Source organism: Octodon degus, unplaced genomic scaffold, assembly GCF_000260255.1.
Source record: "Octodon degus isolate 3935 unplaced genomic scaffold, OctDeg1.0 scaffold00070, whole genome shotgun sequence".
Classification (NCBI taxonomy): Eukaryota; Metazoa; Chordata; class Mammalia; order Rodentia; family Octodontidae; genus Octodon; species Octodon degus.
This window is the reverse complement of record NW_004524646.1, coordinates 7,725,827-7,734,322: the sequence shown is the minus strand read 5'-3', so window position 1 is coordinate 7,734,322 and position 8,496 is coordinate 7,725,827. Positions and strand designations below refer to the sequence as shown.

The 8,496-nt window shown below is 55.5% G+C and overlaps 1 protein-coding gene across 1 annotated transcript in view; it reads left to right on the top strand.

Moving 5' to 3' along the window:
* The first annotated feature begins 853 nt into the window (after positions 1-853).
* Syne3 (spectrin repeat containing nuclear envelope family member 3) overlaps positions 854-8,496 on the top strand; it is a 78,808-nt gene continuing 71,165 nt past the window's right edge. The window contains exon 1 of the mRNA XM_004635174.2: positions 854-910. The gene's annotated coding sequence lies outside the window, so the exon portion shown is untranslated. The remainder of the gene's footprint in view (positions 911-8,496) is intronic.

Sequence of the window (8,496 nt, the reverse complement as noted above, 5' to 3'; positions counted from 1 at the left end):
CGTGGTAAAAGGGCCTGGAGTCGAGCACATCCTTCTAGTTTTGCAAGTTGCATCCCTCATTAGCGGCTCTCTCGCCAGCTGCCAAGGATGTAATTACCTGGGAACAGATAAGCGCTGGCCAGGAGACAGTTCAGCATAGCTACTCACGTAAGAGTGCTGGGAGCCCCCCTGCCTTGGCTTCCGGGAGGAGGCCAGGTGCGAGGCCTCCGGCCACCAACAGTGGGAGTTTGGCAGGAGGTGTGTGAAGGAAGCCCTGGTCCAAAGGCAGCTGATAGTGGGAGGCAGGAGATAAGGTTGGAGGCTCCGGGCAGACCAGGGCTGGAGCTCGGGAGCAGGGATTGGCCGAGCAGGGGGAGCTTGTACTGACCCTGCAAGGGGCAGGGCCGCGAGGGTGCCCGCACTTTCTCGGGCGTTGGTCTTGTGGGAAGTTCCCATTCTGTGGGACTCAAGTTCTTGGTGGCCTGGGATCGAGTGGGGAGGGGGACAAGAAGGGAGCGTCCCCCACCGAGGTGGCCGATGGGTGTCCCTTTCTTCTTTGACTTCCTGTCTGCGGAGGGGCGGCCCTGCGGGTTCAGCGGCTTGGTTCGGTGAGGATGAGACCTGCTGTCTCCTAGGGAATGGCTGCACCATGCCACCCCGGAATGCGGCCGGGCGGAGGTGGCAGGTTGGCGACATACTCGTGGGCGGGCGTGGATAGCTTTCCGGCCCCGGGCTGCGACACGGATCAGCCGGGTTCGGCCTCACTTCCCAGGCGCGCAGGGCGCCGCCGAGCGCGCGTGCCCTGGCCGGGCGGCGGTCCCCGCAGGGCGGGATCGCTGTGTCCCCGCCCCGTCCGCCCCGCCCCAGCCGCCCGGGACCCGAGCTGGAGGAAGCTCAGCCGGGGCCGGCGCGCGCTCCGCAGCTCCGGCCGGTGAGTGGCGCGGGCCGGGACGGGCCGGGCGGTGGGATCGGGGGTCGGGGGCAATCGGGAGTCGACCCGTCCTCAGGGATCGCGTCACGGAAAGTCAAAGTCAGGGACAGGCGCAGCGCGGGGGCGGGGGCCGGCGTGACAGCTGCGGGCGCGAAGTCTTAGTTCAAACCTTAGGAGTTCTGCGGTGGCGAACCCGGAGCCTCTCCGCTGGTTCCGAAAGGTTCGCTGCGGGTGGCGCGAGCCCCCTCCCTTTGCCTCCGCTGGGGCACCAGACCTGTCAGCGCGCCTCGTCCCCTGCTTGGTAATGACCGGGGTTGGGGTTTTCTCTCCCACCCACGGTGAGCTGACTGTGGTGCCGGGAAGCTGAGTGCGCTGGGAGGCGGGGACAGCCCAGCCCGCTGCGTGCTGTCACTGTGCTGCCTTGGCCCCAGGTGCAGCCTCTCTTAGCCGCCTTCCCACCTCCCTAAATGGTCCCTCTCAGGACCCCAGAAAGCCTCAGATGGATGTTGACTTCCCTTGGGGTCATCAGATCTTGACGGTGCGGTGCCGTGGTCAACCTAGGAGCAGGGGCCCACAGTGACCTCTGTGTTCAAAACTGGAAACCAGGGGCCACCAGTTTGGGCCAGGCTAGTACTGAACAACCCTGGGCAGCCCGGGGACCCTTCCCCCAGGTGCCCTCTTCATCTCTAGAATTAGGGAGAAGGCTCCTTCGGCCCAGGCTGCTAGTGGGGCACCCCCATCCAGATGAGACCTGGTGCGGGAAAGTGAGTATCCCTCCAGAAAGGCAAGTGTATCACAAAGTCACTGCCCTTCTGAGTTGGCTGGTGGCCTTCTTCACCACCAAGAGGAGAGGAAGTCCACCCAGAGAGGGGAGTGATTTGCTTAGGGCTGTCCAGCCAGAACCAAGGTGCAGTGGGTCCTCTGGAAGGGCGTGGCCGGGTGCAGCGAGGGTGCATGGGGTCTGGACCTGGGAGGCAGGCGGCAAGTTCTGGTGTTTGTTGCTGCCCACGGGCCTTTTTCTCAGTTTCCTGCTCACTGTGCTCCAGTAGGCCACCCCACTGCGTGCATGTGGGACTGCACATTCCTCAGGCAGAACAGTGCTCTGCCTCCGACAGCCGCAGCTGTGCCAAGCCCGCTGGTCCTGGGCGGGTTTTAGTCTGAGAGGCCCCTCTAGGGGAAGCTGTGTGGGAAGTGGGCCCAAAAGCTCGCCTTGGGGAATCTCCTAGCTTGCCTGAGCAAGCGGATTTGATCATTTCAGTTTTATTAGTCAGCAGCATCCCCACTCAGGTCTGGAATTTAGATGAACAGGACATCAAGGAAATACACAAGCAGCGCTTCCAGGCTCCTGTCCCGCCGACCTTGCGGCAGATTACTCTAACTCAGCCCACTTTTGCTTGATAAATGCATCACCCAACAATGCGGCACCTGTGGGTATGGTTATTCCTGGTTTTTTGGCTGGGGAAACAGGTTCACAGAGGTGAGATGCTTTGCCCCAAGCCCCACAGTGGGTGACAGAGCCCAGTCTCACCAAGAGTGGGACCTGAAGACAGAGATGTTTTTGCTGTCCATGCGCCGCACTCTGAACACGTCTCTCGTTCTTTAGAAGCTATATGCCGCCCTGCCCATCCTGGGTGGCCATGGGAAACTGCACTCGTGAAGGATGGGTGGGCAGTGGCCTCCAGCTGCGCCTCCATGGAACTGCTATCTGTGGGACACTGGGGATCGATTTTACCTCTGCCTACAGGGTGGGGCAGGGGACACCTTCCTGGAGGGGCAGTGCTCATGTGAGGACCCAGTGACAGAGGAGATTATACAGGCAGGGTGCCTTCCAAAGACTGGGAAACAAGCCCTTCCCCGGAGTGCTGGAAAGAGCGCCTGTGTGTGCACAGCAAGTGCAGGCTGAGGGGTCTTTCAAGGTATTTCAGATTTGGGATTCTTTTCAGATTTGAGGATATATTCATAACTTGATACTCAGGAGTGGGAGCAATATATAGTTCCTGTAAGTCTGATACCCACAGCCTGCAGGTAATTTTATACAATGTTTTTACTGCTCCTGCATCTTGACTGTGATGTGTCACATGAGATGAGATGTGGAAATGTTTTTCACTTGTGGCTTCCAGTCAAACAGAGTTCATAAAGTCTGGGATTTTCGAGCATTTCAGGTTTTCAGATTGGAAACACTCAACCTGTTTTTAGAAGTGGCAGTGACAGTGGAGGATAAGAGATTTTAGGACCAGTTGAACCCAAGATGGTCTTGTCTGAGCTGGTTTTGGGAAAACTGAGTCTCCGGAGCATGAATGACTGGGCCAAGTCTTTCTGGCACCTTGGGGTCAGGACTGGATCCACCTTAGCACCCCCTTCCCTAAAGTCCCTGTGGCTGGCATTGGCCCTGTGACATCCTGGCTCTGTGAGACAGGTGGGCAGGCTGGCTTTCAGGGCTGGCCCACGTGTTCCTCTCTTAGCCAGCAGCAATGGACTCTAATTAAATAGAGTTGTATTTGAGATCTAGAAATGCCCGAGCCCTTCCCAAGTGACATCTGCTGGAATAATACAACTGACTCACTGGGGCAGCCTCTTTCTTTCAAGATGGGAGGGGCCGGCTTTGATCTTCAGCTGGACCAGACCCTATTTCCTATCCTTTAAAGTGGAGGAGGTTGAAATTAGGTTGGGGGGGGGGGGTCCTTGAAATAAGTTTCTCTTGGAGAACTCCCCGTTTCTTGTTTTCCCTCTGGCTTGGTAGGTGTTTGGGGACCAAAGACTGGTCCCTCCCATGTGCCCATCCACCCCAGGAGGGGCTGGGTTACTTGGGACAGGTGACTTCCTGTTTGTCCTGGCTCTGAGCATTGAGGAGTCCCCAGCCTTGCCCAGCCTCCTGCACCCTGGACTCCTCCCGGGTCCCCTGGAGCCCCGGGCTCCTCCTTACCTTGACCTGTGTGCTGCGCTTCCACCCACCCATGCTGTCTGGACAGCCCCTCCTGCTAGAAGCCAGAGATAGGAGCAAAAGTGGTTTCTGATTTCCTGTTCCTGGGCACTTTATTTTTATTTTATTTTTAATTTTTTTGGCAGAACCGGGGATTGAACTCAAGCCCTTGTGCTTGCCAGACAAGCACTTATTCTACTATGCCATCTCCCAGACCAACAGTTTTTTAAAAATCTGATGTCCTGCTAGCCTTTGATCTACTGTTCCTAGAGGCCGGAGAGATAGCTCAGTAGAATAAGGGCTTTCCAGGCAAGCACAAGAGCCTGAGTTCAATGCCCGATTCCACAAAAATAAACATAAAAATAAAAAATAAATGACTACTGATCTACTGTTCCTCCTCGTAGCCTTGCTCCCAGCCTAGAGAAGTGGTGGTGAGCACAGTGGTGGTGATGGTGATGATAATTTTCTTATTAAATGACTTTGTACTATAAAATACAACCTGGCAAACTTTAAGGAGCTGATACAACAGCCTGTGACGAAATGCACCAGCAGACCCTACCATTTCCAGGACACAGAGGGACTAAGAGACCCTAGGCAAGGTGTGGTACCTGCCCCCTCGCCCCCTTCCTCGTCCTTGTCAAGGGCTGCTTCTCTAGGAGAAGCCCCATTTCCTGGGCTTTTTGGGGGTGCCAGAGACTCACATCTGAATTTCATTCTGTCCCCTGAAGCCGCTGTCCTGCCCACTGCTGAGGAAGTCCCTCCCCAGGCCTGTCTGTGGCTGTGGCTGCTTGCTCCCTTGCCCCAAGGAGATTTCAGCTCCCATTCCCCAGCTCGGAAGGGATCTTCCTGCCCACACGGTGGCACCCATCACACCCACCACCTAAGTCTGTACATGTTCAGTGCAGATGCAGTGTTTTTCCCCAAGTAGTTTCTGTCTGTGTGTGTCTGGTTGGCTCCTCAGCTGCAGAACCCACAGTAGACAGAGTGCCGACTTTCTCTCTCTCTCTCTCTCTCTCTCTCTCTCTCTCTCTCTCTCTCTCTCTCTTTCTTTCTTTCACTGGAAATCAAACTCAGAACCTCACACTGGCCAGGCAGATGCTGTGCCACTGAACTATATCCCCAGCCCACCCATATTTATGGAATGACTAAATCAATGGAAGACTAGTACAGCTGGGCATGGTGGCCCATGCCTGGAAGCCCAGCACTCAAGAGGCTGAGGCAGGAGGATCTCTCTGAGTTTGAGGCCAGCTGGGCTACACAGTGAGACCCTAATCTCAAAAAAAAAAAAAAAAAAAAAAAGAGTGATACAATGAGGAGCCTCTCAGGTCCTTCCCAGGGTGCCTTGTGGCAGTTAGCACTGACCATGACACCCACCGAATGCCAGCCTCACTCAGTGTGTGGATTTCAGACTTAGATTTGCTCAGAAATAACTTCAGAAAGTGGAGTTCTCCAAAGTTATGTCTTGTGGCTTCTCTCATCCCTGACTTCCCCTGCGCAAAACCGCACAGCCGCCAAGCCAGGCCCTTGCTTTCCCACTGCCAGTCCATTCCTCAAAGGAAACCCTTCCCGTGTGATCCGTGTCACGTGGGTCCAGGCATGCCAATGTTTTTCCCAAGCCAGGGCCCACCCTAGAGCACCGGCCTGTCCCGCTGCCCAGGGACTCCATGTGTGACACATTCACAAGCTGTGGAGCCTGGGTGACCACAAGTTGGCGGTTGTAGGTGGCACGTGAGTGCGCTGGTGTTGTTGCCAGGGTTACGCTGTCATTTAGGCAGCGCTGAGCTGCCGGCGAGCCTGCTTATGTAACGTCCCTCTGTATCTCAGTACCGAAGCATTTCAAATCCAACTTTTGCTCAGAAATCTCTTTAGAAAATGGAGTTTCTAGGGCTCTGCCTTTGGCTTCTGTCGAGCCTGCTTCCTCTGGGAAGAACCACCCAGATGCCCGCAAGGCGTCCAGGCTGGGCCCTGCCAGCACAGCCTGTGCTTGTGGAGGAGGTGAGAGGATGGCCCCATGGGTTCCGGTGTTTGTCCCCTGCAGGAAGCAGCGGGTTAGTCATGCCACTCTTAGCTGGAGCCAGCTCACTTTGGGAGCCAGAAGGGCACGTGTTTGCCCTGGAACCCACACGCCCGGCCAAGCGCATTCCTTCCCCAGGCCGACCTTGGCTGGTGTGGACACTGGGTGAGAAGACACCAGGGACAGGTCTCTGCCCCTTGGGAGGAGTTTGGTGTGTGAGGTGGGAGTTTTAAACCCAGTCATGGTGTAGCGGGTGCTGGCTTTGCAAGGGGGCAGCTCCAGAGGGCTAACAGGGAAAGACTCTTTCTTTGGGAACCAGAGCCTCACTCTGCTGCCCAAGCTAGTTTCAAACTTGCAGGCTTAGCAGCTAGGACTACAAGCACGTGCCACAGCCCTGGGCCTAGAGAAGACTCTTTAAAAATCTTGTTCATTGGCACAGTCTTTCAGGCCTCGTCTGGCAGAGGCCTCGCTCCTCCGCAAAGCCGGGCCTGTGATGGGTACGCATGCGCAGTGAGCCACACACCTCCAGACGTCAGTGAGCACCAGCTTTCTTTTTATCCTGCTACAGGTAGATGTTCTGCTTTATCATTATCTCTGGGCCTGGGGCTGGGACACAAGCAGACAGACAGACCTGAGTTCTGCCACCTGCAGTGGGATCTTGGCTGGCACATGACCTCCAGGGGCCGTGGAACTCACCTGTCAAAGGGCTGGCCACACCTCCCTGCAGCGCCGCAAGGCTCAGATGAGAAAGCAGAGGTGCAATCCCAGCCCGGCCTCTCAGACCGGCCCCCTTCTCCTCTTGTCCTAGCTGGGTCACTGGAAAGAAGTTCAGCACTCCACCCACCTGCAGCACTGGGCTCAGCTGCCTGCGGATATGAAGGAGCGCGGGTGTGCTTGGCCCGAGGCCTGTGCCCTGGCAGGACAGGGAGGCGAAGAGGGTGGGAGTCCTGTGAAGGGCACACAGAAAGATAGCACCCTTGTGAAAGGGTCTACGGGGCGCAGACCTCATGCCTCACCCACGCACCCACTGCGTTCCAGCTGGTGGGGAAGGCCCCCTGCCACTTTGTTCAGCAGAATCTGTAACTGGTCTCGCAAGACAGTAATGTCACCACACGAGGACCTGTTGCCTGAGTCCCGGCACTGAGCCTCAGAATCCTGCATACAGCGTGGGGCTTACGCTAGGTCAGATCCCTGTGGGTTGGGCAAGATGGGTGCTGTGCACAGGCTCCGGGCGCAGAACGACCACTGCTCCCTCGCCCTCCTCCTTTTACCCTTCTGATTATGAGATGCTCTCCCAAGCACCCAGCCCCACTGTGGACCTCCTGAATTAGGCATCTATGATGCAGAGCCGCTTTCTGTATCTTCCAGAAGCTCCTCGGGTGATTCTGATGCACAGAGGGGTTATAAACATTGGATTTGGAGCCTGGCTCAGTGAGGTGCTCAGCTGATTTTGTTTTTGCTTTTTTTTTTTCTGTGCTCTTCTTTTGTTTTCTGCAATACTGGGGATTGAATCCAGGCCCTCATGCGTGCTAGGTAAGCACTCTACAGCCTTAGTTTGCCTTGTATTTTACTTTGAGACAGAATGTGACTGTGTTGCCTAGGCTCAGACTTGGCAACTTTCCTGCCTCAGCCTCATGGTGATGGGGCTACAGGGTAGAACCACCATGCCTGGTTTGCTAATCTGTGTTCAATAGCTCCGAAGAACTTGCCCAGCTCCTTCTGGCTCTACTAATGAGCAGGCCTCGGGTGCAAACTAACCACAGACAGAGTTTGGCCTAGTGTACGTTCACCATATTTATTTCTTATGATGTTCTATATGTAGCAATTAATCCCAACTCTGGTCTGTGTTTATGGTAAAGACAAGCTGGGCTTAGTGGCACATGCCTGTAGTTGTAGCTATTCCAGAGGCTGATGTAAGAAGGTTCCAAGTTCAAGGCCAGCCTGGGCCACTTACCAAGACCCTTTGGTCTTAATTTTCTATCACTGGGACCAAACACTCCACATCTGCAGGTTAAAGGAGGAGAGGTTTAATTTGGCCCGTGATTCAGGGGCTCGGTCCACGGGCAGGTGGCTCCAGCACAGGACTGTCATGGTAGAAGGTTTGGCAGAGGAGAGCAGCCAGGTAGTAGAGGGTGCAGGGAGGAGTCAAGGAGGGGGAGACCCCCAAAGGCCAGCTGTGCCCCAGCTCCTCCCTGGCCCCCATGCCTGATCACAGCTAACCACGAGCTCTCTTCAGTGCACCAGCCCACAGATGGGTACAATGTCGCCTTGATCCAAGCACCCTCTTCCACACACATGAGATTTTTTTATTTGTTTGGTACAGGGTCTTGCTATGCAGCTTGGACTCGTAGGGATCCCCCTGTTTTTAGCCTCCCCAGTGGAGCCATGTGCCACCACACCCAGCTTTGGTGGCTGGCATGGAGTGCCCAGTGTTCCACAACCAGCATGGCATGCAGTACTGGGAATCAAACTCGGGTCCTTGCACTTGCCAGGCAGGAGCTTAGATCGCTGAGCTATCTCATCCAGCTCCACATGAGATTTTTGAAGTACACTCTACATATAAATCTTAACATGGTCTCAAAAAATAATGATTTAAGGTAAAGATAAAAAGTCTCTCTCTCTCTCTCTCTCTCTCTCTCTCTCTCTCTCTCT